This window comes from Bombus huntii, chromosome 8 (genome assembly GCF_024542735.1).
Source record: "Bombus huntii isolate Logan2020A chromosome 8, iyBomHunt1.1, whole genome shotgun sequence".
NCBI classification, from domain to species: domain Eukaryota; kingdom Metazoa; phylum Arthropoda; class Insecta; order Hymenoptera; family Apidae; genus Bombus; species Bombus huntii.
The window spans coordinates 16,926,894-16,953,304 of record NC_066245.1 but is presented as its reverse complement, the minus strand read 5'-3'; the positions used below and the strand labels follow the sequence as shown (position 1 = coordinate 16,953,304).

The following is a 26,411-nucleotide window of genomic DNA, read 5'->3' as shown; positions in this document are numbered from 1 at the left end:
TGGTGGACAGGAAGTAGCTAAGGGGCAGACGTGAGCTTTGAAGGTCTACTAACGAAAGACGGTGGTAGGAAGAGTGGTAGAAAGGGGTTGCAAAGGCCGAGATAAAGAGGAAGGAACAGAGAGCCAGGCGGATGAAGGAAAGATAGAGAAGGAACGCTACTGAAGAGCGAATAATAAAGCTCTCTCGTTCTCGTAATAAGAGCAATTAGATGTAATTCATTTCAAAACCCAGAATTATTTTCTTCCCAGTCTACCGGACTGTTAGTCACGGCCGAAACTCTCGCCGCGAAAGTCTGAATCGTACGGCGGCGGTGAAACGAGGACGGGATGATATCAAAAGGGAAAGAGGCAGAGTGCAACACATTCCAGCACATCCACGCGCGAGCATACACGCGTGCAGATTTCTACACGTACCAGGGTCGACAGAATCGAGCATGTACGCTTGTGTATTCGCATGCGCCTAGGAAAGAACGGGGATGAGAGGAGAAGCGAGAGAAATTTGCGCGGCTTAATAATATAAATGCCAGGCACGCGAATTACCGGCGAGTGACTGAATTGCGCTAATTTTAATTGTACCCTTTTCTCTCCTTCCCTCTACTCTAACCCCTAACAGACACCCTCCGCAACTATCCCCCTTCACCGCTATTCGCTCGATGTCAGTCGAACTCGTTCTAACGTTTCGACCCGGCCTCTTTTCAATAGGAATCCTCTGACAGCTCGGCGTTCATCGCATCACGACCACATCTTTTTCATTTTTGTTATTTTCTTTTCTTCCATTCCTGCTATTTTTTAGCCACCGTCGGTGTTTTTCTTTTCACTTTTCGTTAGAAATAGCACGAACGTGAGCGCTACGTCGCCTTCCAATTTTATTTCAACGTCAAAAGCCGGAAGCGCATAAATTATGACGCGAACGGGAAATCACGATTCAACGCCGTCACCGGTAATCACGTATCCCGTGATATTAACGAGCCGCACGTTCGATCGGACGGATTGCCTCGATGAAAATTTTGTTATTTCTGTTGCGAAGACTCGCCTATGTAACAGCTGCTTCAATTTACGCTATTACACGATAGAAGCGGATAGACGGAATTGGGTTGCACTTCGAAAGGAATTGTTCTACTATTTGAAGATAGCTTATTTGCGAATATAGAGATGATTTTGTGATGTATTTTTTCTATTTTTAGTTTCTGGTGCAATACGAACTAAATTCAATTATTTATAAAAAAATGTTTATCTAATGACGCATATCCACAATACTTTGGAATATACATGCGTACAGCAACATCGTTCCCTTTCGCATTTCCGGACTTCTCTGAACGAATAGTGAAAGAGTCTTACATTAATCATTTTATCACTGGAACACCATCGCAAACACACTAGTAATAACACGCAAGCTCGTTCTAAAAAATCAACAGCAGCGTATAAAAGGATGATCAGCTTGGAACGTGGCAGTCTCGACCGATCCGCGTTCAGTGGCGCGTGCATTCGAAATAAAATAGCGACCATTAATCGCGAGATGGGAGTAACATATTTCGCCTGAACGCTCGAGGCAGTTGGAACGGGCGGTGCAATTTTCATAAAATGGCGATGGCTGCACTGGCCTCGACCCCTTCCTAGCCCCACTCTCTGTGTTCCTACGGTTCTCCGCGAACCTCGTTCGAAAAAGTAATACGGATGCACGCGTTCCGTTTCGAGTTTTGGGAGCTTTGCCAGCAGTCCAGCTCGGGACCACGCGTACGATACAGATGGCATATCTGGCGCGATCCACGCGGCGTTAACTCGACGCTATAATAGACGTCATCGTATAGCCACTCTTAAAGAGCGACTCCCTTTTATTTCAACGTGGAATTGCCGATAGTAGACCGAAGTTGAACGTAAAGCGTAGAAAAATCTTACGTCTGCGTAACGATAATCCACGCTAGACGGTAGTATCCCCCAGGCCCTTGGAAACCTTAATCCTGAAGCGTAGGTTTACGTTCTTTCATTAAACTAGATTCGAGAACGTTCAAAGCTACGTTTGAGTTATGGGCGATGTCTGCACTGTACATTCACCTTTTGTAATTGGCCTTTGCTGCTTAACGACGCTGATAAAGATAGTCGCATAGGATACGTCTCGTTTGGAAAAATTGACTGATGGTAGTCGGGGGTGTAATCATTGGATAACTGTCAGGGAACTAATGACTTGCAAGTTCGATTCATGTGACACTGACGTTTCAATTTCAAAAGAAAAATCTAAAAGGAGGTATCTAGTTTCGTGTTAAATGCTTGTAGAGCAAATCTTTTTATGTAATTGAACTAATATTACTAGTGAAATTTTACTAGTTGCCTGCCGAATACATAACAACAAGTTTGATAAAAAAGTCTATAAGAATTCTCTAAACTATAATTTATAATAATCCTCTATTATTGTTAGTTACCGAATTATTATACGAAAGTACTTTGGTTTCGTATGAAGACGTTAAGAAATTATTATATTTCATTCCACTAGGTAAACAATATTCTATCTGAAGGTGTAATGAAAATTAGCAATTACAACAGACTAATAGAATATTTCGCATAAAATAATTCATCAGCCTATGAATATTCTATGAACTGCGTGCATTACCTTCATTATGTAAATACTGCCAGCACGTGTAGCAAAGCTTTTCAAACAGTTCTATGGCATTTTGGTACACATAAACTCCTGTTCTTTTGTGGTTCACCGTACCAAGGAGAAGATAGTGACGTTTACTCGAATCGTTGTTCTACCTCACGTTCCGTAACCACTGCTACGATATTATACATATCTAATTCCTTGATGAAAGCAGAAATTTAGCCCGAGAAGTTCGTCAACCCCCAAAACACATGTTAAACCTGATGAACTTTACAGAGAAAATGGCTACGCCACAAAGTTCATTGAAATGTCACCGACTGTCCCTACACTATAGTCCGTTGTAACAACCTCCTCGAGACCTCGTGCCGGAAGCGCTTTGTTACCGTACTTCCGGGCTAGCGGAAACGGCGCAATGCGCTTCCGACATGACGGAAAAGTAGCAACAGTCATTACAGAGCCCTCCAAGAACGCCTCAACGTCTTTTTTCTTATCGGTTGTGCTGTTTTTTATATCTCTCCTTTGGCCTACTGTCTACCCCTCTGAATGCAGGCAACTCACACGTAAGCAAAGGAGCACAAAGGGATCGTTCTGACAATTCTAATGATATGGAATTGCCATAGGAATTTTCATTTTCATTTGAAATAAATATCATTACATTATAAAAAAATATAGTCACAGTAATTAAACAAAACACTTTCGAGCTATATCTCACCATATCTCATTAAATAAGTAAAAGTTAAAGTTGAATTTTTCTACGTGTATTTCACGTATCGGCGCATCTCGCATTGAAATTATTTATGGTTATGTGAAATGCTTTGGTGGAGTCAAGTTATTTTGAAGTGGAAGGTTTGTGCAATGCAGCAAGTTTCAGGATAAGCTGGTATTAAATTCATGTTGGTAGATAAGTGTGAGAAGTTAAGTGTGAAATATCTCTCGAATTGTTATCGCCGCGCTTTGTTCGATAAACTTTCGCAAGGATTGTTTATTACATCGAAGAAGTTTGAAGCACCTATCCATGTAACTTTCATTAAGACATTCATTCATAGTTGTAGTTTTCAGTTACCCTATACATGATACAAAATGCAGTTTCATTGCTGCGGGCGAGGATGAGCTGTATATTCCTTCAATTTTCGCAAATTACATAAATTTGATTTGATATTGAACAAACGGTATCAAACAGAACAAACTATAAACCAAACTATCAAACTAGCAGCATATAAATGAAACAAATAAATGACAAAAAAGGTATATCAATATTTCCAAACGTTATTATAGTAACATGAAGACCACAATCACGGCTCGTGACTAAAAAAGCATACGAAAGATTGGCAAGGAATGGCAACAAGCTATCGGTTCGAGCAGTATCGTCATCGACGTTGGTATCCCCTTAAGCAAGGCCAACGTTGCTTCAGGGTAGCAATGGCATCAGCCGCGCCAACATAAATCCACTTGTTACTGAGTAGCGATACGTGCATATAGAGAGGATACAAACGTGTACGTGGGACATTATTCAGAGTGACGTTACCTTGAAAACGTAGGACCTGAAGTGAGAGAAAGAAGGGAATACCGCGGGAAGAGCATAGAGATAGATGTGCAAAAGGATCAAGGTTTGAGAGAATCACGGGAAAAGGGAGCAGAGAGAAAGGAAGAATAGGGTGGCGAAGGAAAGACCAGGAAGGGAGAATAGAAGGAAGAAAGAGAGCTATAGCACGTCTCGCGTAACGAGCTGCCGGCACCCTAGGGTGTTCAGCTCCTCCACGTTCACTCCTCCCGTTTCGTCTCCTCGTCTAGTATCGCCTCCACCTCCATGCCTTCGCAAGCATCCACGTACCTTCTTTCAGGGAAGTCGTTTTGTTTTCTTCGTCGAGTGAGCGATACCCAACTAGTCGACTGGTAGTCGTTGCTATTCCCGATGTATCAGCGCCACTCGTTCAACAATCCCCTACTGAAGCGTTTCGGTGAACTTGAAGAGGTTTCGACGTTCCGTTAATCACCGAATATACTTCTCGTTATACATATTAGCTCGGTTTCGGTTGCAGCAACCGTATGCAACGGGATACTCGTTAATGGTGATTAGTTACTTTGAAAGATATCAGGTTCTTTGTAGCCAGCGAGGAGAAAGTTCACGATATGAAGTGTGTAAACACGTGGCCGTTTCTCGAGCTTCGCTCGAGGCTAAATCTCGAGGCCAAAGCATTAAAGGCTGTGAGGATCGCGAAGGATCACGTGACAGCGGCCAGCATCTCCCAGAAGACCAATTTGTGATTCCGAGTAGAGCAAGGACTACGACTACATGTACATCCTTTGGGTACTTTCGTGCTCTCTCTCATTTACTTTCTCGGTGGGCGGGTTAAAAGAGACCTGTTACATTCATCTTTCGGGACTAAATACGCTCCCTGGCAAACTCCCTAGCTGGCATTAGAGCGAAATCCCATGCATTTTATACGCGGTCAGGTCATTCAAAGCGACGGCTCGTTACTTATACCGGGTGTGTACTCTGGAACACCTTCCCCTCCCCGGACAGTTCACCGGTGGCACCCTTGTGGACACAGTCCAACCCCGAGGACCTTCGCAACCTTCCTCTGAAACATCCGGCTCTCTCTTCTTCCGTTTTTCTAGCTAACGTCCACTTTCTCTTCATCGGTTATAGCCTTCGGGCTCTATGTGTAGCAAGATCATAGAAAAGGGGTCGGGGCCGTGAGGACGGGGTATGTTTGCGCGTCGTAAGTGGCATCCAGTGTCTGTACAACGTTCCACGTCCCTGAAGGTTTCTGCAGCCGAAGTTAGGGATCATACGCGCCATCCGCTGACAGGTACCACAGGATCCGAGTGCATTTATGGCCGAGCAACTCGGCGGGATGAGCGAAGGTAACGGGTGAGAGGCTGTGAGGTGCAATGTTATCGTTTGCTAGAAAAAAAACCACGTTCTAGAACGAGAAGTAAAGGTGGTAGTAAAGCCGATACTGTGTATCATTACACGTCGTGAATGGTGTCATTTGAGTTTCGCTCGGGAACTCATTCAATCTGACAAAAGTTTGTCAAAAATTATCCGTCAGCGCATATTTTTTGAACGAGAACAACGTACTTTATCTCTAACTGGGGAAAGGCTTCAAATCTAGCAAGTAATTTTTCCCCAAAGATAGGATAAGTTTTATTTTGAATGAATTTCCTGGTCTGATGATAGACATTTAACAGGGTCACTAACTCATCATATTCTAGAGATATGAAAAGTTCAGTATCTCGAGTTTTCAAAAGGTACGAACCGATAATCTCTCTTTTATCCGGGTCTATTCTGTCTGGAGGGTCGATCGTTTCGAGGCCCCAGATTGAAATTCGTAGCTCGACCGAGCGCAAAGCACTTTAATGCGCCCGCTCCCCCTCCTTGCCTCTTCTCTTCTTTTCTTCCTATCATGCGGATTTCGAGGTGATCAATTTTATTGCCCTACTCCCCGCTGTTCCTTTTCCGCGACTTATACAATCGGCCCTGGAAAACATCCGGATCTAACTCTACCGCTTCCGATCCAACCGTGTCTTTTAGAACCAATTGATACGAAATAACATCGCGCATTATTCGCACAAAGTGTTCTACTAAATGAAGTGCATCGAGATAGATCCGTTCCTTCGGCAATGTTAATTCTTTCAACTATTGTACCCTTTAATCGATACTTGACAAAATGAAGTCGAAATTTTTAGTTAATATCTCAATTCCTCTACATTTATTTTTTCAAAATTTCGTCCAACATCTCGCTAAACATGCTAACACAATCTTCCTTGAAACTGGAGTCAAACTGGGGAAAATACGATGTATCAAGCCCTCGTTCACACCACTAAATGTTATTGCGTTATCGTTTGATTAACTGTTTCCTAAAATATCGCATAAAACGATGAGGCGGATATCCCAAGGGCGGCGCGTGTTGGGTAAACCCACTGTCCCCAGGACAACCGAATAAATCGTCGAGTTAATCTTTGACAGAACTTTCTAAACCGTGACGCGACAGCGAGGTAGGGTATCGTTTGACCGTGGATCGCGGCATGGCTGCCACCTGTCGCTAACGACAGTAGTTTCTCGGCCAGTGGAAGACGGAAGCCTCAGATATGTTGTGTCGCATTGAGATAAGCTAAGCTCTCCCGTGATGGAGCAGGCCGTAAACTCGGGGAGCCATGCCATGATGCCACCGAAATGGCTGCTAGATAATGTATAGGTGTACGTGATGTGCACCAACCCCTCCTCCATCCTCTGCTCAACTCCAAACACATGCACACATAAGTATACGTGGGGGTGGCAAGCGCACATACCACTTTTACGCTGCCCTCGCCGCCTCCGTGCGATCGTTCCCGTTGTATCACGGCTGCTCGCGCGTACACGTAGTTCCCGCTTCCTGGCTGAAGAGAACCAGCTATTTTCGAAGCGACACTCCACTCCACGGAAACAACCAGCTATCTACCTGTGGTTTCGGGAAACGAACTGCCAACTGGGAGGTGCTTGTCCCCGCATTTTCTAGCAGTGCTGCTGTTTTTGTTTCGCAGTCATCAAAGCCTTATTAAAGCCTTTATTATAGGTTCCAGTCGAGACACGCGACGGTCCTATTTCAAGCGTGATTTGCGTGTGATAAATAGGACTGTTGTTAATATAAGCTTCGCAAGAGAGGGAAAAGGATACGTTCTATGTAATGATTTATCGCACGTGAGAGCAAATTGATAGAATATTAAATATATTTACTTCTTGTATCGACAGAGTTTTCCTTCATTTAAAAAAAGTAGCGATTTTTAATATGTAGAAAATTATCAAACATTGGTCACAGTTCACTGTGCAATGTCTTTTTCCCAAATTCTTAAACGCTTTTTACGTTACGTCATATCTTTCGTGTACAGCAAATTCGCATCATTTCCACAGAGGGCAGTCCATTAGCATCAACGTCGGATAGTCGTCGGAATCCAAAAGTAGCCTTCATTGGGGAAATCGTTTTTCACCGAGCGTAATTGCAACTTTATTAGAATGTTCGATTCCCCGGCCGCATCTTTGTCGACACTTCGACGCTCTGGCGCCGATGATTTACGATCCGTCGCGACACGAATTTCTCGAAGCATCTCGCTCAAACCTCATAGCTTACAACATTTTTTCAAACTACCATTCAGTGGAATGCAAATTCTCCGCTCAATCACGCGTAAGACATTCGAGGCTGCTCCGTTCGGCCCGTTTTTGTTAGAGATTTTTAAACCAACCACCTGAAATAGATCACGTCTCCGTGCATAGGCAGCGTTCTGCGAAGAAAACAAATTATAGCCCGTTTAATAGACACCTCATGAATATTCAAAAAGTTAGCCGTTGTACCTGTTGAACGCCCATAGCCTTCGCACTTATTTATTCCCTTATTCTTTCAAGCCTTCCATTTGGTTCCCTCGTCGCGATTGTATCGTTGTTTGCCGTCGTCGCTGGTCGATTCTCGTCAATCCTTGTCCATTTACCCTTATCGTTATACGCGTCATAAATATCTAGAAAGGTAAATGAGGCCGAAACGTGGGTCTGCTGGTCTAATATACTTAATAGCCGGAGTTTTTAATGACGACTCAGCAATGATAGCAGGATGGTGGGTGGGCGGGGGTGCATCGTGAACGAAGCTTGAAACAATGTGACAGCACACAGGTTCGTCGGCGCACCGTCTCGCTCGCACGCTTCATCCGAGCTCGGCGGACTCAAAAAGCTTTTCATTTTTTGCCTAGCGCGCTTTTTATCATCGCATTGAATCGACGTGTAGAGAGAAAGCGTATGGAGGAAGCGGAACGGAATGGAGTGTGTGCGTGTACCTCTCTGTCCTTTCGTCGACTTCCAGCTGTGCCAGAGTTTTTCTCCTATCCCAGCTACCATCCCCTTTTCCTCTGCACAACCCTCTCTGGCGTCATCTCTGTCGCTCTATGCGTTACTGACGCGTGTCTCAACGTTGCATCATGGTGAATGGGTCTGGTAATTGCACGCTTAATATTTCAGGGCTTTCTTCGTGTAAGCATGTAAAAAAGTCCGCGATTTAGCCCTGTGAAGCGAGCCAGTCGCTGTCCCTTCTCGTCTCGCTTCCTATTCCTTCTTTTCATCGCGATATCTTTCTTTCTTCGCTGGTGTTTGCGATTCACTGACGAAAGTAGCAAAGCGGAAACTCGTTCCTCTCGCGAGCGAGTGAAGCGAGCTGACAAGCTGATGCAAGCGCCCACGAGCGCGCGCGCGCCTTCGCTGCCGCCTTTATCCTGTCGGTCTCTTCAGCCTTACCTTCCCTTTACCGGATTCTCCCGGCCCGTTTCCTCTTAGCCAGAAAGCTAAACTTCGGCTGCCGGACAATTTTTCGCGGGCCGACTCATCGTCGTTAAAGAAGATAAAAGGACGAAGGAGTGCAGCACAGAATTTCAAATAGAAACATCGTGGTAAAACCGTATGAGAGTAATTTATAGCAGTTGTTTATCCGAATATATACGAATTAATATAGAATTATACTCACGTATCATGTTACAGTGTAGGTACTTATACGAAACAGTTAGGGTGGGATAATTGATCACGTTTAATTTTATCGCAACTTAAGCGCATACGTCCGCTAAGGTTACTGGGAAGTAGCGCGTAACGGTTCTTGCTATCGAGGGAGAACGATTGCTCGAATTAGAAAGCGTACAGCGTTCCCATCGCTCCGATAAGGGACAAAGGGTGTCCTAATGCTAGTCTCCCGACAAAGCGCCATTTCGAGTTCTCTCCTCCGCGGTCGGATCGTACGACAAAGGCCGCCGCAATCTCAATCACAAATTGACAATAAAAAATGTTCAATTAACCCGAGGAGCTCGGTGGATAGAATCGACTCGAATTGACTCGGCTTGGCCGTACTATCAGACGTCTTTTCACCGCAATGAGGGATCCAAGAAGAAAAGAGAAGAAGCTGAGAGAGGGTGAAGAAGGTGTCTACGAAAGAAGGAGGAAAGAAAGGGAGATAGAGAGAGGTAAAACGGGAGCTCGCGTGAAGTTGGAAGCAATCGAGAAGGTTTAATCCCACTCAATTGCGTTCCTTGCCCGGTAACTTCAGTTCTTCGCCGCCCTCTTCACCCTCACGTTTCATCCCCTGCCTTCAGCGAGCCACTTTTCCCTTTTGCTACAGCAAACGACGACCGAACGTGTTCTGTATATGTATATATGTGCCAGTATGCGTGTAGACGTGTGTAGGTACGCATGAAGTTGGAGGAGCACGATCGTGGATGTGTAAAAGAGTCCTTCTTTTGTTCGCCCGCTATCTTCGTGCATTTCCGTAGTGGTCGCAGAGAATCTTGAATCTGAGTGCAAGACACACGCACGCACACACCTATAATCATCTCTCGACGGTCACAATGGGTGCTGTCTAGGTTGCCGGTTGTCGGGGTTGCATTGGTATTGGTACGCGGTGGTGATGTTCAAGCCTGAGGAGGAGGTGAGACCGCCTCGTAAATATTCTACGGCCAATTTCCCGTTGTACGCGAATACAACGGGTTCCCCTGGCCGAGCGAATCGCAAGCAGAGGCTACAAAAAGTCGAGATACCGTCGAAGATATTTTTCACCTCGACCCCTTACCGAACTCGGGGATTTCCGTCTCTCTATTGTCGATGAATTCCTGCGGGTTCTTCGAGACTTTTCTGTATATCTTCCTTTCTTTTTCTTTTTCGTTTTTATTCGGGACTCTGCTCGAAATCGAATTCACCAGTCGGGAATCGAGCAAAAGTGGTTGAAAAAAATTACAAGGACAAAACGGAGTCGCGTGAGAAGTTACCCTCAGAAAGGTTGAGAGAGCACCGTTTCGTCCGTGAATAATAATTTTCGAGCAGTTACACAGAATTTCTTGACGCTTCGCACGCGGCCTGTTTCCACCTGCTGCACGCTCTTTTAATGGCCCCACGTTAAACCTAGTTTCCCCGCACATGTTACCACTATATAATTTAGTTAAAATATGCATGCGGTCTGATTCGGATACGAGGACACCCTCTAACAGATCGATCGAACGACTTGGTTCAATTAGGAGCTTTACGCGTTTCAGCATTTTTCTTCAATATCCTGTTCAATATTTACACCTTGATTCTATGTCGTACTTTTGTGAAAGATTAATTTCTACCTTCTACACTAATAATTTTTATTTTACGACCCTTCTATATTATTACACATTAAAATTTCATTATTTATTAACAAAACAAACCACTAAATGTGACAAAATTCTTTGAGAAAGGCATAAAGAAGGATTAAATCATTGTTGACAAAAGCCCTTTTAAAATAGAATTATACTCGATGAAGGTGTCTCATTGCGAACCAGTGGAAGTGGTTGTTCGTCCACGGAGAATTGAAATTCCTGGGCGCACGGGACGGGCGAATTAATCGCAAACGAATTTATCTTCGACGCTCCGGGTTAAACTAAAACGCCCAGATATTACGGGGAAGTAAGCTCGTTAGAGGGTTTACAGCATCACCGGTGCCTCGACCGAGACCTCATCCCTCCTGTATTTCTCGCGTAGGTGGTAGTAGCTTGCGGTCTGGTAACCGCAGTCTCTACTGCGCTGTCGGTTGCGGATACCTCGGCCTCGTGTGCAACCTCGCGTCTGTTTTGTGCAAAGGGCTTTCAAAAACCGCGGCTGCCGAACCGTACCGACTCCCCAAGAACAGACGCCAGCGGTACGACGTGCCAGAGACCCCTCTCTCTAAAGCACCATCGAATACACTTTGACGGGCGCGCGCTTTCGATTAAGCTTGAAATCTACTCTTCCAGCCACACTCCCGCGCTAATCTCGACAGTGATTTTATGGGAACCGCTTCCTCAAATTTAAGACCGTTGCTGTCCTTCAATTTCGATATTTCGTGTATCACGCACAGTCCTAACATCATATGGGATTTCGATAATGAAAGTTTGTTTAACGATGACGAGATGTCAAACAATTAACTCGATTGTTGGGAACTGGATGAATGCTTGATTGTAGGTAAACAGATTTTTTTATGTCATGTATCTGAAGTTTCGTTCTGTTTTGTTAATAATGATACATTACTATTGCTTAATATTTTTTAAGAAAGTATTATATTGCATGAAACTCGTGCTTTCCTTGTTTAAACAGCAATTGCAATGCATAATAAGCGCCTAGAACGTTGCGTGACGAATTTTGCTACTCTTTCTTATAAGCAATAATTCAATTGTTACCATGATATTTTGCACACTAGGTTATAAGTTGTGTTCTCACAAAGATACGAATAGTATATTTGTAATTTTCAGGTTACTTCGTATGCGCATAGATCTCACAGCCTAATTTATATCTTCTACATTATACATCGATAATTTTAATTCACACAAATACAAATTGTTATCTATGTAACACATAGTTTACCAAAATAGATAAGAATGGCATTAAGAGGATTGGAAACGAGTATCGCGATGAATTTCTTATATTACTATTGCGATTGAAATTCGTTCGATATCGTTCGACTAGGAGCCTGTGATTCGAACATCGTGAAAATATTGAAACTTCCGGAATTGAATTGGGGCTGATAGGCCATGTATTTGATCATCCGGCAGTGCGAGTATTCGTGCACCTTCACCGGCAATCCCTTTTCGCTGCTTGCCCCGTCTAATCAGTAATTAGAATCTGTGGATATACGTGCGTCTATCCCTTCGTGGCAGTCCTTCCGCACCGCGTGCAGCACGCCTCCCGGTAGACCCTCTTCTAGACTGCTGATTAATATTAACCACGTTAGTCGTGCTGTTGTGATTAATATGACGTATCGATCGACGTTATCTAAGTGAATAATTAATTCGAGATTGTACATGCAGTCGGCGCGCGCGTATAGTCGTTACGCAAGCGGCACGTTTCCGTATCGTCTTGAATGCACGTGTGTCCGCTTGACACACACAGTAATTCGGATTCACTATAGCCCTTGTAATTTCAATGCAATTATTAGCGCAACAAGATGCTATTGTGTGTGAACAACCGAGTTTCCTCTGATTGCGCAACGTTCGTCTGAAAAATATTCAAATAATTCTTATAGCTTCTGGAAAAATTTATCTATATATGTTCACCTTCGCATTCATGGATATTCTAAATAAATGTTAACTATCTTAACGAGAAACAATTACAATAGAATTTGACATTGTTACGATCCTCGAATTTATATATTCCAATCTGAGTTTCATTTTAATCAATAAAAAAGACTTGTATTATTTTGAAAATATGTTTAGCATAAAATTGAGACGAGAGGAGAGAAACAGCAAGATGAAGTATACAATATATTTCCACTATAGAAACTTCAATTTAAAAAATACAATCATGTTTAACATTTGGGAATATTCTCTCAAATATATCAGAAGTACCCCTAAAAACCATTTCCCATTTTTTATCTAAACGTTTTACAACAGTACAATAATTTCTGTCGTTTAATCAACACTATTGAGTTTAATTAGCTAAGAAATCACGAGAAGCAAGTTGGATCGAGCAACAAATCACAGCGAAAACGTAGGTCGGCGGTACTTAACGCAGCTTGAGATCCAATTTCCGGAGATGGGATTAGAAAATACTTGCGCTGATGTTCTCAAACGAACGATTCGTTTAGAGTAACGAGCGTCAGCCATGCGTAAAGCAGGGACGTTCGTAGAGCGAGGGCGATCGGTCGCGAAGCTTTCGAGGAATGACTATTATGTCCGTGGTGGCTCGTACGGCCTCGACTAACCTGAGGGCCCGTTAAAACACGTGTTCTCTCGTCGGCATAATGGCGGCAATAATTCCTTCGCCGAGAAATAAATTCTTCAATAATAATTCTTCTCCTTGCGCCGCCGTATGTAGCTAACGTACCTAACTGGCCTCGATTTATCATTTCCACGTTCGCGCTTCGAATGCCCCACCCTTACGTCTTCCGCCTTCCGGTTTCCCTTTGCCGGTGGATATGCCTCGACTGCACGTGTGATTTAAGTGGGAATGTTCCCTCATCCTTTCATTGGTTATTTGGACATTTAAATGTAAAATTTGAACACTCTACGGGGAGGTTTTTGCGAAAGGCTAAGAAATATTTTTTAGATTAAACTCGGAATTTCTACCATTTCTCCTTCTTTGTTGAATGAAATAGAGGTAGCAGCATAAGTAGTTTTGGTGATTGGAAAAATTCTGCTACAGTTTATCTTTCTTTTTATTATAGTATTTTATATTAACCCTTATGCATCTTTGATAATTGTAAAAAAAAGGTATAGCGTTAAACAGGCATACCGAATAAAAGTTCGGGAAAAGAGTTGGCAGATAAATGCACTTTTTTACGTTACAATGACAAATTAGTTTGAGAAGCGGAATAATGCTGCTATCGATCCGAAACGCGAGTCAACTAAATAACAGTTAACAACAATTTTGTAACAATATTCTCGCAGTTTATGGTATAATATTCGATACAAAAGAAACCATGCTACCTGATCAAGAACAAAAAGAAAGAGTAGCGGAGACTCGTCAGATAAGAAGGAATCGTTGATTTATGGGCAGCCAATCTATAATTTGCAAGTCAAATGCATGAATAAAACAACGTGGAACGGTATCGATGAAACACGAGCGTCCGAATATGAAAAAATGATCGATGGCTCGTCAAAATTTCGCCGCTGTACGCGGTACATAGATTCCGGGACACCCCGTCGCGCCACGAATTGCCATCCCGTTCTATTTCGTTTCGTTCACGCCGGCTCCCGCTTCCCGTTTCGCCCCCCGCGTCATCTCTCTTGCCGACGAATTAAGCTGCTTTATAAAAATGTAAAAGGATTCAGAAGCGTGCCGTTTTCGAGGCAGGAGAACGGTAAGCCCGGATGCGAACGAGCCGGAGAAAGAAATAAGGATGAACCATAGGGGAAAGGAGATGGAAACGGGGTCTCGACTAGGTACTCGCGAAGCTGAGGAATCGCAAATGCGATTGGGAGCTTCATTGTTTCTAGGGGAAGAAGAAAGAAACCGTGAGACTTTGACCTCAGAAGGCAGTTTAAAGTCGGTGAATGCTCGAAAGAGAAACGTTCTCTTCAAAGAATCGTGATATTTCCTAGAAATTGCATGTCTTCAAACGTCGAAATTTTTCCATTAATGAACATTTAATTTTGAAATACATATTTGCCTGATTGATCGTCTTGCTGATGCGTATCGTGATAGATGAGTTCAATGGGGGGTATGATTAGAGTTTTCCTTCCGGGTAACGATGTAGTATGTAGACCCGATGAGGAATGACGTTTTGTAATAGAGTAGGGTGAGTTAAATAGTAGATAGCTTACGAGGTATTAGAAACTGCAAAGAGACCAAGGCTGTAACTTCTACCTTGCAAACATGAGCTCGTTAACCCAATTTCACTACAAAATTCAGAGTAAACTACCCTCAATTGGGAATATTTCGTATGTTACTATATTACGAATAATCTTGATAAAATTTACAGTTCCTTGTACATGGGTTAACAATATTTCTACTTTAACGATTGAGTTCATTTTGGTTGTTCTTAACGTCAATAAATAAAATCGTAATACAAAAATCTCCAACATATAAATCAAATTATTTGGAGATATAATAATTTATTTCATAAATGCTGTCTCACATCTAACGATAAATTGAACTTATTCAACGTCTTCGTCGTTTTTCTTCAACAAGATTAATTTCCCTTTGAGGTACATACATCTCTTCTACATAAATAAAACAAGCTGTTTACTACATTGGCCGTAAGCACGAAACACACGAGTGGGGAAGCACGACTGGATTGCCATCCACTCACTCCAGTCAGGGACGATACTCGAAGAAAGAAACCAGTTGGTTTGTAATTCCCGATTGAATCGTGACGTCGTACGAATGTCATTACCTCCTTATACATTAGAAATACTGCTCATTCCGACGTATACGTATCGCGGAAAAAACATACCCTTCCGGGTCCCGGCTCGCCGGTAGCGGAATCCGCATTACGTATTCATTCGTGATTTCCTTCGGACTGTAGGGCGGTTGGAAGTCGAGGCACAAATGCACAAAGTAAGATTCCGATCTCGAGGCATTAATTGAGCGGAGCTCTGTATTTCCCTGTGGGCCACGTAGACAGAGGTGCCTTCCGCTACCAATCTCCAGCAGTTTCGGTTTCAGACCGATAGAAATGGAAAGAGGAAGGGGGTGGCGAATGTGGCTTCGAGCGGATCACACTGGGGGCAAAGGGGCGCGGAAAGGGGGAGTTAAAGTTGCATGCAGGGTGTAATATGGCGTAGGCACGGTCTACGAGGGGGGCCAAGGGGTGGGGGAACGAATACGGGATAATAGAATGTGCATGTAATAACCAAAGGAAATATACACTGTACAGTCTCCGAGAAGAAGTAAGGAAGAGAAAAGAAAAAGGAAGGAATAACGGAACGAAAGCAACGGAAGGGAAAAGAAATTTCTCTCTTACCTCCGTGTTCCTTACAGTTTCATCGCCTTACCTTTTTCTTCTTCTTCTTCTTCTTCTTCTTCTTCTTCTTCTTCTTCTTCTTCCTCTCTACTTCAGCACACAAACGTACGTCCGCGCGGATTTTCGAGGAGTTTGTTTGCAGGAATACGTTTACCTTTGCTTTATTTCGGGGTAGACGCACGTCCGACGAATTGTAACGAGATTCTTTGTACCTCGAGAAACGTGCACGTTAGTTGCTGTAAGACGTAACATCTCAAAGTAACCTCGGTAGTCGGAAAGTTTTCGAAACTTGTTAGGGAAATCGATGACATTTTCTGGTGGATTTATAAGGATTGTTTCTAGAACTTGTTTTAGACTTTTGTCTAGTTATGACAGGCGGGAATAGAAGCATAAATTTTCAGAAAAATTAAACGTTCCGTGAAAATCTCTTTAATCCGTACGTTCTTCGAGATTCGAATTATTATACGACGACAAGACCAGTGATACAACGAGTAGTCGTGCCTCGACAAGACCGCTAGTCTAATTGAATCGGTAACGTTTGACCGAATAATGCTGAGCAACGTCCAAATCCGTTTGCTCCATGGTGTCGACTACAGAAGCTGGGACACATTTTGTCTGTGGGATACCGCAATTAACTGTCTGGGATTTCGCATGTACTCGCACGACAAGGACAGCTCATGTGAAACGTCAGCTGCGTTTCCGGACACTTCTCGCCGTCACGTCACAGTCAAAATCCCAGAGAGGCAAAGATCTATAGCTTACCAATTTTCTTTAGAAAAGACTTTTTTCGATCAGATAAGTTGAGGGTAAAGTTCAAGAGAACAAAGATAAAGAAAATGGCTAGCTTTAGGAAAGGTAAATGCTTTCGATGACGAAAGGACAGTTCGTCGTGTAAACGATTCTGTGGGCAAGTCAGAACGATAAAGTCGGGATTTTCACGGGTGACGAGTTGGTCATCGTGCTGGCTTGTGTTATATTATATTAAAGTAGTAAACCGGATAATAAAGCGAGTCACGCTTCTTTGTATTCGTAGCCTTTAGATCGCAGGTTTTATGACTATACGTACGACATGTTATATTGCACACTTACAGTCGCCCTCCGTCGATCATAACTGAGCACATCAGTCACACGTACACTATTTTTTCTTTTTTTCTCCTCCGATCGTGGCTAGAAAGCGGTACTGCCATCTGAAGTCGTGAAAATCCGACGGAAGCTCGTTTTTGATAAGCCTGTTATAAGGCTGATACGTTTGTTAAAGTTCATAGGAAGGTAATGGGGTGAACCAGAGGCGCTGACCTGATGTTTTTCAACGAATGGGTCACGAACAATAATTTTTTGTATCGATTTCGGAAAAAGAGAAAAGGTATCTCAATTCGATGAGTATATCTTTTTTCTTTCTCTTTTGTGTGTACACCGATTTCTCCGAAACGGCTTCACCAACCGGGTTGATTCCTGTTACACTTTGTAAGGCATATTTCCCCGTTGATATCGTTACAAAGTTTTTGGATTTGTTTATCGTAAACTATTTTTTTTCAAAAATCTAATTGATGTTAGATAAAGAGAAATCACTCCGTAATATTCTTCTTAAATTGTGAGTTCTTACTGCATGATATTATGAATGAAGGAATCAGAAATGAATACATGAGAACGATTGAATTTCGAGTGTATAAGAATCGAGGATTTACTTACATTAAGGGACGAAAACAAAAATGTACGGTTACCCTTGATGTTTAAATAGATCTGACTGAATGTGTCTTTTAACACTATTTATGAATGTAGCTATCTTAAAACTTAATTCTTTGTGCGATCGAAGAGAGATAACAAATGAACGTTCCTAGAATATAATTAAAAGACTGAGCTTTTTGCATAAACAAAATGTCATCAAACAGAGTTTTGACTTTTGGCCTGAAACGAGGAAGAGTAACAAAATTTTCGGGGAAGGTATGAATTTAGCTCATGTTCGTCATTCCGTGGACCGGTGTGCAAGCGATCAACGTTTAAAAGGAAACACGATATATAAGGATAGAATCGTTGGTGTATCAGTGCGAAAGGCTTCCCCTAGCGAAATGCACAGATTGGTTTCGATGTTGATTGAAGTGTAACGCAGATAACTCGAATTGTGGCCAGTGGAGCGCAGAATGCACTTGCACGGATAGAGAGATTAGCAGAGGGCGTAATGGAGTTCCGGGAACTCAAAAACGATCACGCTTCGTTGAAGCATCCGTCACCAGCCAGCCCAGGGCAGTTCCATTGGTCACGTGCTCGTGTAATTCCTGATATAACGTCGTACGTGATTCATATCGGGACACGGTAGTCTCGTCTTTGTTTACATAATGCGACCATTCCTGGAGTCCAGCCAACTGTGTCCGTCCACGATAATCGTCACACTGAATTTAGTCAAAACGGTGTTGCTTGATAAGAACGGGAAGATGAATCAACATCAGACTGAAGTAGGACGTGGTTTGTTCTAAAATTCAATGACATGGGGTAAATTCCTCGACGCTAAGATATTTTCAAGCGCTAACTATTTGTGGGTTTCTTTTCCTTCTTTTGTTATTTCTTCATATGTCAAGGTGCCTAAAGACTGTTTGTTTGATTAGATATATGCCGTCTTTGAAAGATTTATCGTAGAATGTATTACTCGTATTGAAACCACGGAAATTGGAATTATCCAATTGGGCCGGCACCGTTGATCAGATAAATTGCCTAATTGTACTGTACTAAAATATTCGTGGTCAGAAATTACATAATTATACAAAAATTCCAACCTAATTCCAATTTACGTCATATCAACATTTACAATAATATCTCTCATCCTTAATACATCGTTCCAAAGCGCCAAAAATCACTTCCATAAGAATCCAGTGTTCATACATTCTCAACAATTCGACGGAAAAATGAAGTAATTAAAGGCAGCGCGGTTTCAAGGGACTCGAAACGGATGACGAGATGAAACGGCTCGCAGACAGCGGAGGCGAGTGCAAGTGGAAGATTCCTACGACATATACATCGCGCAGTGTTATGGCAATCTAAGTTGGCATGTTTAGTCAGCTCGAATAAGGCGCGCCCGTAGCGAGTCTGATAGCTGGCTGAGTCAACATTCACGTATTTGCCGTGGCATCGCAGCGAAGCCATCCAGACGAAGCCCAGTTTGGCGAACCAAGGGTGAAGGAAGGAATGCCTCGTGCCCCGCACAATTTGATGCAAGATATTGCTTTGGAATGCAGCTACCTTACCCTTTACCGCCCCGACTGTTACCGATGTTTACCCTACTTGCTTGATGATAGACACATGGAACACTTGCACCTGCGTTTCCTAAGCAACTCGCTTGGATTATACCAAGTTTTTCGCATTCGAGCTTGTAGAAAAAGTAAAATATTGAGAATTTGCTGTAAATGCACTTTATAGTAGCTAAAAGATCAATTTAGCAATTGGTATCCAAGCTGGTCCTGAAACTATAATAATACTTTTGGGAAAGATCAACGCATATTTTTCTTTAGTACAGTTTGTTGGTCTTATAGAGATGGGGAGTCTTTGAGTTTTTATTTCGCTCGTGTAGTAACTTTCGAAAGATTTCTAGAAGCGTACGGTTATTCAGGCGTTCTGTCAGCCAAATTTTTCTCGTTCGCCTTCCAGCCAGTAGTCGTAAAGAACAATTCGAAAGTAGGAAATGGGTTTGTTCCAAAATGAGTCAATTTCCATGGGCGACGGGCACACATCTTTCCTCTTTAAACTACGAGAAACCTTTCGTTACGTTGCAAATCTTCGTCTTCAAAGCTGAAATCTCCATTTTCAATTTGCACATTGGTTAGAAGTTAGACGCTCCAAGTATCTATCATTTAAGGGAGCGGAAACGGGAACTTTCGATCGTGATTATTGCGTTACTTCTTCGGAACTTGCGAAGAATTCAATATCGTAGATGCATCTCGCTTGCTGGACCTGTTTACTCTTTGGACTCACTTTTCAAGTTTCGGACGAAATGCTAACGAACGCCTGGTAAGTTTCATATAATTCTACTTAAACAAGTACAAAGATGATACATATGTATGCACGCGAGAGGAACGTTTCGATGAATGCTTATCCTCTTTGCGCGACTGTAAGGAAAGTTGTTTCGTCCTATCTCGCGTATAAAACGTATCAGATATTGAAAAGTTAGTTCAGCGTTACGACAGGGGCACTTACGCAAAGCCGATTTTCGGATACGAGAGCCTCGGATAATTTCACGAAGCTGCAAGGATCAAGCAACGTCTGCCGTGAAATCAGAATTGTAAGTGAAGATGTTAAACAGTTGTCAACTCCACCCCTTTAGATTTTCGGTCGATAAGGGGTTTCTAGTACGGTCTGACGAAAATTATACAGAATCAGGATAGAAAGAGAGCAACGTGAAACTAGCGTAACAAGGATGAGAGCAGAGTAGGAACGGAGGAAGAAAGGGACATAAGCAGACAGAGGAACCAAGCAGACGCCCCGTGAAATTGAATTACAATAAGCAAAGTAAAGTTGGATGATCCAACCATTGTGCCCTCCCGTCCGTTGCTACCTCACTGCCAGTTATCTTCTTTCTTCTTTCCCGTGGTTCTCCTCACTTCCACGCTCTCCTTCTTCGAGTCCCTAGTTGAAGAAGAACTTCTCTCGAGTACCACGACAACCGACGGTATTCTTACGCCTTTGTTCCCCACGGGGACTGAATTAATTGCTGCGTTTTTGACATCCATTCATTGTCGGGTCCCGGCAGACGACGTCGGGATGAACGGATAAAGGAAAAGTTACTGAACGCCTCATCTTCGTTCTGTGTTTCCTCTCTTAGTAGGACTTTCGCTAGACTCCGCGTGTACAGCCAAGAATATTATTCCTCTGGCCGATATCTCTCTCTCGTCGAAAGTCGATATTCTAAAGGACCGCAAGAATGTTTTCCTTTTGACGCTTTCATCATCGTGCAAGCGATTGCTAGCGGCAAGGATATCTGGAATAATGGTTAAATCCTAGAAGGTGCTGCATCTACGCTGTAGATGTGCTGTTTCTGAAATTTTACCAACAGGAAAGTAATCTAAGAGAGAAATCAGCACATATTATTTTATTAATAATATAAATTAATAATCCGCGCTACAAAAGTCAAGATCTTTCATCAACTCACGACATTACGATAATTAAAATTCGATTTTTCTATTATTAACTTCGTACCCAATAACCTCAATCAGTAACTTCAATCAGCTTCAGAATCTTGTATTCCAACAAGGCGAAGTGCGTCGGCCAATGCATACCGCGTGAGACACAAGTGTCATAAGTTCGGCCGGAAGTCCATGTCGCGACAGATCCGTGGTAAATCGTAGCGTAATCGTCAGGCAATGTGACTTGCTGGAAACTTGGTTGCGTCGGAGAACTTTCATAGGAGTCGGAGGAAATTGCTGAGCAGGGCCAGCTTTTGTCCTTCCGGTGCGTCTCAAGCCAACCGAGCCAGAGTGCATAACCCCTTCCAGTTCCGGCGACGCCGTTGGGAAACTATTGAATATGCATAAGTTATATTAAATTGGGCCACCGGGTGCATAACGCCGCGTGAGCCTGGAAAATCCCGACCAATTACAAGCACTTGGATGGAGTTCGGCTTCTTCCTTCTCAGCGAGGGTTCTGGAACGGCCAAGGATATATCGAGCCATATGGTATTACGATATCTTCGCTATCTAAATGTCTTCAATCAGAATTTTTAGTCCTCCAGAACATAGGATAATATTTCTCGCTGAAATTCCTGTTAACGTCAAATCTCGTACGCGAACTGAGGAAAGTTGCGCGTTTGTTAATTTCTAAAAACTTCCAATTTATTCTTTTAAATTTATAAGATGTCATGACATTATATTCGTACATTCGAATATAGTGTTCGGACAGCAAAGCGAAACTTCTTTTCGATTGCAGTAAATTCGAGCAAATCTGCTTCTATTGCTTAGTACCGCCGTGAAGTATCAAAAAATCAAGAGAGAATTCATGTGCATGAATAAAAAAGAAAAATTTCACAACAATGCGAACTACAAGCTATAAGGCAGCATACATTGCGCGTTTTTAGGTCAAGACTCCCATACAAGTTTTCCAGGATCGATGTTATTTAATATTTATTTCTGCGTTTCGTATATCTTTTATGTATACGAAATACTTGGAATTATCTTACTTTGTACATCGAATTATAACTTCCCGTTTTGCATAATCTTTAGTAGATACTATTCTTCCTTCGTTATCAATGTTTCTGATATAATTAGGAATTAAGAATAGATGCCAAAAAAGCATGCAACCTACACCAATTAGCGTCGGCCTGTAAGAAGGTTATGTATCGTATAAATCGTGAAATAACTGAAAAACACTGAGTGGAAATCTGATTAAATACAGTTTTTAGGCTGTCGTCGTTACAACAGATCGTTCTCACCGACAAGATCACTTACTAATAAAAATTTGCGTAATACACCACGGTGTGTGCTAAAACGCGATACAAGAAAGCTCTAAGTGGCGGACTTGTTATCATGTAGCTGCTAGATAGCGTTCAGCCGTTGATTAAATGGCACAAAAATTACGTTTACCGGTATTATCGCCTTGAAACGTTCACGTTTTACCGAGATTTTTATGGATTTATACCTCGCTACCGCGTTTCCCCGTGTTGTGTTTTCTTTTATCCTTTATGTTTTATTCGCGAGATACCTTCAGCATTTCAGCTAACTTCAGCAACAATGTATTAAGGAGCATTTTAAGATAAGTACTTCTTGAGTGCTTACGATATATCTACATGCATGTATGAAAACAAACGAGGCGATCAAGATAATAAGACAAGAACGCACGTTTCGTGCATTCAGTCTACGTGCATCCAGTCATTTGGCCCACGAAAATATTTAAACACTTCATAGAAAATTGTATGTATCTATAGTGTACATGTAAAATCATCTTTTTAGATTCGTTTCGAATTTTGCTCAGTTTAATCGCAGCGATCGGATGTCATTGCAGTACTAATGAAATTTCAAAATGTTTCGTACAGGATATAGATGTGTTTGTCCACGATATAAGACTCGTATGTTTGCTTCTATGGATTGTTGAGAAGGTTACCACCAAAGTGGCAGGCTATAGGAAAGATCCCGAAATAGGAAAGTTCTCGATGAAAGAGAAAGAAAAATCACGTATACGTAAGAAAACACTAAGACGATAGAGAAACGGAGAAGAATGGAGAGGGAAAGTCGCGAGGAGGGTAGAGATCGCAACAAAAGCGCGATAGAACGGATTAGGCTTTATCTACCATGGGGGTGCTGCGTCTGTTCTGTAAATTGAAAATCGAAAAGCAAGGGCGAAAGCTAAAGGCGGAAGAGGAAGCAACACCGAGGGTGTATACTGCCGGTAATTCGGAGTCGTGACTCGATTGGAGAGCATCGAGGCGGATGTATTCGGGACAAACGAGTCGAGCCTCTCGTTATTTCCCTAATGACGCGAATAATACCATCTGGTGACGAATACTGGGGATTGGGACATAGAATAATGTTCTTCAGTCCTCCCCACGCCCTCTATCCTTGTCTGTGTTTGATACGGCTCGGTTATCGTGAGCTGCTTAATGTGTGAAAAGTCGTTTGACGTTTGTTCGTTTACTTTATCCAGTTTATCCGCTGAACCCCCGACATCAGCCCACTTATTCGCTAACGAGCTTATCTTCCCCTAACTCGAGCAGGCAGTCGGCAGTCGAGATTCGAGAGGCAGGTTCTCCAGGTGTTCCTCCGCCGCTTTTGACCGCTTTATGCTCGTTGGCTTGGATAATAACATAATACACCGTGCGGACATGTCCAGCATGCACAATCTGTAATTGCGAAATGCATGCTCGCTCGCGATGTATTAACGGCCTTTGATAGTTCGTCCGCTAATGTAAAGCATTTCGGATGAAATTATCTCTCCCGTTTACCCCGGTCTTGTTCTCGTTGTCTCTCGTTTTCTCCCTGCTTTTGTCGTTTCTTTATTCCCACGAGTCGCACGAAAGAACGTGTGTTGTAGGAAATTCTGGTTAGAGAGAATAGATAAAGGAACTGGGCGAAGATTATCACCTTTTAATGACCATAAATTTAACGTAGCAGCAATGAGAATTAACGAAAGGGTCGTTAACATCTTCCCGCTTAAGCTTAGCGATCGTATTGATAGCGTGATGGATCGAGCGCGTACCGGCAGTGAAGCGATGGAGCTAAACATCATCAAATGCGGTAGAACGGTTTAATTATTTCTGTCTGTAGGGACAGAGAGCATCTATAAGGGGCTCGTTCCATGGCTAAACAACCTGTTTAGCCATGGATTGAGCAGCCAGTTGTATCGATTTAATGAACGATATTGACTAATGGTGTCGCCGGTGTGAATAGTCCGGTATCGTATAAATTAGTGGGGACGATTCTCGTTGCCAACGTGCGCATTAAGCAACGTGGCTAGCTAACACGGACTCTGGGCCTGGTTTACGCGTCCTGGGCGCTAACTCGAGTTAAACGAGATGAATGTCGGTTCGCTAATAGTTGTTACGAATTGCCACTGGAGCTTGCTTAGCCCGCTTACAGAGAGATTTAGTCGAGCAACTAAGATGAGCCTGCCGCCGCCGCTAACGTCCCTCCTCCTTCTCCTCGTCGTTTCTTGTTGCTACCCTTTTCTCCTCTTCCTCCATCCCTCTAGTTTCTCTTTCTACGTTTCTACCTCTCTCTAACGATGCTGTTTCACCGAGATTAGAAGGCTCGACGACCCAACAACGAGCGTCTTCCAGGATCAAAGCTCCACCGCAGACAAACTTTTACGTGGCTTTAGCAGAGGGTCGTCCGTTTAAGCGTTTCGCGGACTTCTTTCTTCGAGATCTTCGCTTTATCTACGTGATCGACCAAGTGCTTTTTTCGCAGAGAGAATGGCTGGCTCCCCGTTAGCTACACGTCAAATCGATTCGCGTGATTAATTGGCGAAAAAAGCGAGGGATTCCCGTTGGATGGTTCGTTACATCCATGTCCCGCGAATCGATTAACCGTGTTGTTTGGACCAAGAGCAATTTCCGTGAAATTCCATCCCCAAGAGGCGTTGCCTGACCGGAAGTCGATTCGCCGCCTCGGCTGTTTGCTCGCTCGTTGCACCTCTGGATACCGAAATCTCAGTAGATTCGCTAAGTAGTAATATAGGATAAATTAGCTCTGTCAGAGCTCACCGAAGTCGGGCCCTGTTGTTTCCTCTCGCGTTGTTTCTCTTTCTCCATCGTTCCTCATCCAAACAGCTCGGTTCCCACGAGATATCGTACCTGTCTCGTGATGCAACGTTACTCCTGCTACCCTTCCCGAGTTCGCCATCACGTCGGCGCTTGATGTATACGTGCACCAGTCCGAAAGCAACGTGAATAAATCCAAAGTACTTCTTAATTCCGAGCAAAGTCTACTTTCTGCAACGTCTACTGATCTGGTATGAAAGTGCGATCTATTAGGGCCCAATAATTTTGCCAATTTCTAACTTTGCTTTATCGGAACTATAATTCATTGGTATTTTGTATCGAAATTTGAATATTCCTAATTTATACTGTGTTTGAATATCCACTTTGTGTAACTAATCGTACAATCTGAATATTTATGACAAATGGCGACAAACATGCATATACAATTATATATAAATAATAAATTAAATTATATGTAAGTAAATATTGCATATGTAATAGCAATAAATTAACAGCAAAATATCCGATAAATCTCTCTTCATGCATGCTATTTTAACGATTTGCTACACTCTCCCTGATGATTCACCACGCACTTTACCTTTCTCCACTCCTGCCATGTAATTTTCTATTCAATCTAAACACCCTATCCTTCCAAGGTTCAAGCACTATCAACCAATAACTTTTCCCAGTAATTTTCCACCCATCAAACTATGCAGTTTCCCTCTGACAACCTTCGCTGAAAATTGCAATACTCTTAATATGAATGGACTTAAAATTTTCAATTTCCGCAAAATGTCAACGTAGTTTCTTATTTTCTTCTTTCTTCGGAAGACTTACAACATTAATGGCCGTAATACGTCGTAGATAAAATTCTGTACGTATCTTCTACAGTCTGGAGTACACTCTCGTGAACGCGAACAATGCGATTCGTCGTGCACGCGTAAATACGTGTTCCGAAAACCGCACGACGGACAACTACGGTTAGGATAGACGAACCTTGCCGGGTTTGAAGATGGAGTCCGGAACTCATCAAGGTAATGCAGCTGGGATTATCCTGAAACTGAGCACGTTCCCAATGCTGAGAGTCGGGAGTAGTGGCGTAGCTTCCGGGAAAGGTAGAGACTCGGTAGATTATTAGTTGATCGTTTGATCGAAATCCCGCAGCGACTGCTAGACACTTCTGACACATGCTGCTTCTGTGTCTATCTTTGTGTCGTGTGTGCGTTCCAGCGGCCGACGGTGGCCT

At 42.8% G+C, this 26,411-nt stretch overlaps 1 protein-coding gene across 6 annotated transcripts in view; it reads left to right on the top strand.

Moving 5' to 3' along the window:
• Window positions 1-26,411, top strand: part of LOC126868420 (RNA-binding protein Musashi homolog Rbp6) — a 773,477-nt gene that overhangs the window by 494,070 nt on the left and 252,996 nt on the right. The gene's annotated exons all lie outside the window — the stretch shown is intronic.